This window comes from Sorex fumeus, unplaced genomic scaffold, assembly GCF_029834395.1.
Source record: "Sorex fumeus unplaced genomic scaffold, SorFum_2.1 ptg000051l, whole genome shotgun sequence".
Classification (NCBI taxonomy): Eukaryota; Metazoa; Chordata; class Mammalia; order Eulipotyphla; family Soricidae; genus Sorex; species Sorex fumeus.
Genome location: NW_026606108.1, coordinates 19,500,716 through 19,505,223, shown reverse-complemented (window position 1 = coordinate 19,505,223; position 4,508 = coordinate 19,500,716).

Below are 4,508 nucleotides of genomic sequence, written 5' to 3'. Positions count from 1 at the left end.
GATGTGAATCATTGCTAGCAAAACTGGAGATAATGGGCTCAGTGGATTTTTGTTTAGAGGGCGGATGCCTGGGGTTTAGGAACCAGCCTTTTAATAGCTGTTCGCTATAAAGAAATGATAGTTTTCCTACTTCTAGATGCAGAACCTAGAGATTCTGGAAGCTGTCTCTGAACTTCAAATTCCTCCTTTACAAAATGGGGACGTGGGTTTGTGCTTCACTGCAAAAATGAGCTAACCAACAGGGTTTCATGCATAGATAGGGTAGCAGTTGGTAGAGAAGCTGAAAGACCAACAGGAGATTATGTCCCCTTGGTGTTAGCAACAAAAAGAATCAATACACCTTCAAGCTGCAGAATAAAGCAGGATGTGAGATTGGTGGGGCTTCAGGAGCATCCATCACTAAGCAGAGACCCAATCCAGGACAAACCTCTCCAGGAGGGGTAAACCCTGGAGTTAGGTCAGCTGCTGGAGAAAATTAGCAGAGGCAGAGAAGCAGATGAAGCCAAAACTCAAGCTTTTGGCTGCTGTAATCTGATAACCCAAGGGAAGCTGTGGAGACCCTTCTTAAGGTCTTTTTCACTTTTCCAACCTAACAAGAATCTGGGGGCATTTTTAAATAGATAGAAATATATAAATAGAGATAACTTAATGTTATTTTTGATAACCACAAATGACAGACTTACAAAATTATTCATTATTAAGCTTCAGGCATACAATGTTCCAACAAAATCCCTTCACCAGTGTCCACTTTGCTCCACTAATGTTCCCATTTTCCCTCCCATCCTCTAGGCTGCCTCTAGGGTAGGCATTTCCCCCTCCCCCATTGACCTGTGTTCCCCTCCTTAACTTACCCTCCTACCTTCACCAACATCTCCAACCCAGTGGCAAGCTTTCTACTAAAGAAGAGTGCTCCTGTTCTTCTTCTTTTCTGTTGCCTTTTGGGCTTTGTTATTCCCTTACAACATTTCTTTATATCCCACTTGTATTAGAGATGATTCTATGTCCATCCCTCTCGCTCTAACTTCCCTCAGCATGATAATCTCCATGTAACAAGAAATTGCATAGCTTTATCTTTTCTGAATAATATTCCACTGTGTATATGTTCTGTTGTTGGGTTCTCCTAACCAGTTTAGTGTAAAGACAGCTTAACCAGAGAAAAGGTATTAGAGGCAAAGTTAAGAAATGGGTGCAAAATTGCCCAAAAAGAGAGAGAGAACAAAAGGGAATGCCCTGCCACAGAGGCGGGGTGGGATGGGGGTTATGGTTATGGGAGGGATACTGGGATCATTGGTGGTGGTGAATGGGCACTGGTGGAGGGATGGGTACTGAATCACTGTATGACTGAATCCCAAGCACAAAAATTTGTAAGTTTACAACTATACCTCATGGTGTTTCACTAATAAAAATTTAAAAAAGAAAAAGAAAAAAAAAGAAATGGGTACAAAGTTGAGCAGTTCCGAGACCACCATAGACACGGCACTTCACATAGCTTTGTTCAGGAGCAGGTTGCAGGAAAATAAATCCATCGGGGGAGGACTGCTCAGAACGATAATAATTCTAGTGAGGGCAGATCCAGTTTATGTCAGTAGCAAGACAGGAAAAGACCCCCATGGCAGTGGAATTCCTTGGGACGTAATAAAACCACTAGCTCTAACGCTGTCAGGACCCACTCTTCTGGGACATAGGAACCAAGGAACTAAGGCTTGATAAAAGTTCAGCTGGTGCCAACAGACCCAGAAATGGCTAGACTCCCACCCCTCCTGGAGAAGCTCCAGCTGAAACAAAGGACAGGAAAGGAATTCAACAACCATCAACCACTCCCAACTCTACCCCTTGGCTACCACCGTAGCAACAGACTCTTACCTAACTAGAAAGCCCCACATGGGGCAGCTTGGGGGTAACCCTCTCAAAGGCAACCTGAACAAAAGAAACGTATTCATATACTACCCGAGCTCATGTGCTGCTTGTGCCTACATGGCCAAGAACATGTGGTGCCCAAATACATGTATTGCTTGTGTGTCCCTTCTTGAGAGATGTACAGGGCTCACTCTCTAATCTCTCTATCTTTCTCTCTCTCTCTCCCTCTCACCCCACCCCCCCCGTTTCTTCCTCTACTTCCTTAAAAAGCTTTTCCTCAAAAAGCTTTCATATAAAATCTGGTTTTACTCACTGCCCATCTGCTCCTGAAATTCTTTTCTGTGAGAAAATAAAGAGGGCCAGGATAAGGCCCAGAACAATTCCTCACTCCAGCTTGAGTCCCCAACTCCCCAAGAAATCAGGTGGTAAGAAGCAACTCCTATACTAAGAAGGACACGTAGACCTCAGGTGTGGCTTGACAACTACCTAGTAGGGCTGGTAGATTTGTCGTTCATGCTGTGAAAGGGGCTCATTGCAGATTTTATCCTTCCTAAACTTCCCAGCCAATCCAAGGGTACAAAGGTAGATCAGGAGAAAGTGGCCATCTCATCTCTCTCCTCTCCACTTCAAATAAGCCAACTGTGTGTGTGTGGGGGTGGGGGGTGGAAGAGAGGGAAAGGGTATTGACTTCACATTGATGACTGGCACATAAATAAGGAGACTGACTCAAATATAGGGCAAATACATACCAAGGCATGAGTCACACTCAGAATCTCTTTATTTATCAAATGGCCCCAGTATAATTTTAACGCCGTGAAAATAGCTCAAAATTATATAATTAATAAAACCCATTGCTGTCACATCTGCTCACATAATTTCTGGCAGCTGCCACCTCTTCAACGGGAGTTAATTTAGGGGTGTGCCCTGGTTTGGTCTTTTTTTTTTTAATATAACTAAAAGTTTCCGGCTGCCAGGAGAGACCTCAGTTTCTGAAGCTGCTCTGGAGGCCTCTTACTCCATGTGGCCCAGGAGAAATCACCTGGTGAAAGGGTTCTAGGAAGAGACAAGAGAGAGAAGGCATCTGTCCTATGGGCCCAATACGACCCCCACCCCCACCCCAGCCTGCCTGCCTGTGCACCCACTGTGATTCCTGCTGAGAAAGTTCCTGCAGCCAGTTCTCCCAGATCGCCAATGATGCCTGCAGAAACACAGCACTGTGGAGAACTCTGAGAGTGCAGCTCCCTACCTCGCCCTCCGGAACTCAGCTCCTGGCCCAAACTGGTGACTCTGTCTGGGCCTGGTTCTGCTCTGGTGCTGTTTCCAGGCACTGCAGGTCCGCCAGTGGAGCCAAGAGGCGCCTCTGAAGCCCTGCTCCCACTTGTGGAAGCATCTTCTTTACTGTCTTTACTGAATTTACAGCCCAGCACATGAGTACAGAGCCATGTTGTTGTTTTTTAACCCTTTCGGAACATGTATGAGGAAGCCCCTGTTTGGTCCTTCAGATTTTGATGCTCTTCATTCAGGGTTCAGCCCTGGTGGACAGGGTCACAGGAATGAGAGTTGGGCTACAGGGGAGGGGGGAAGTAGAGCGGGTGAAGACCCCATTGCAGCCTAAGCTCAATAAAGCAGACTCCGCACTTGGCAGGGAGAAAAGATATGAACAACGCATTCAGTCATATCTTACAAACCATTTCCTCATTCATCTCCTGAAAGGTATCATGTAAAGAGAGAGAGAGAGAGAGAGAGAGAGAGAGAGAGAGAGAGAGAGAGAGAGAGAGATTCATAAAACTCACTGGGAAAAAAAATGAGAGGAATTTCTTCTTAACTGGGACACGTTTGTTTAAGGTGACCTAAGGGTCTAGCTTGTTTACATTTAACATTTTAATAGTTGGAAAGTTCAAGCTGGGGAGCAGGAATGGTGAGCTCTTTACCTAGAAGCTACTGATTATCTTTCGTGACCTTTCCCCCTGGCACAGCTATTCAAGGAAGCTGGTTTAGGAGGTCCAGCTCTGATCTTTCCCCTGAACCAAGGCAAGAGGACTGAGAATTAACTTCTTGAAAAGGCAATGACACAGCGAAGCCTAGCCTTGGGGGAGCTTGAAGGACAAAGAGTGAGACTGACAATAACAGGAGATCAAATTTCCTGAAAAGAGGACAGAGGTGGCTGCTCCTTCCTGATACAGGTACTTTCTCTCTGCCTTTGTTCCCTTTTCCTCCCCACCTTCCCTTCTCCCAGCTGGATGCAGATAATTAACAAGTTCTCCTAGAGGGAGGATCTGGTAATCATTCCTGTAATGTCTTTGCAGTCCTCTGCATTAATAAGAATCTGGGGTTTTCTAAGCCAGTTCAACATCTGAGCCCAAGAACTGAAAACTTACACTTACTATCACAGTCGATGGCCTTTCCATTAAATGTGTTTTCTTTGATCTTGTGCTGCTATTTAAATGGTCCAATTCCACAGAAAACTTCCCCCTTGGAAAAAGGCCTATGATTTCCCACATGAGGGGCAAGAGAACACTCCAAAGCACTTGGGCCCAAAGGGAGCCAAGTTTCAGCATGCCACAGAGAGAAAAACAGGGCCAGATGTTTCCTTTAACAGTACAGCTCCTGTAGACCCAAGGAGCTCCCAGCGAAGGAAAAGTCAGCACCAA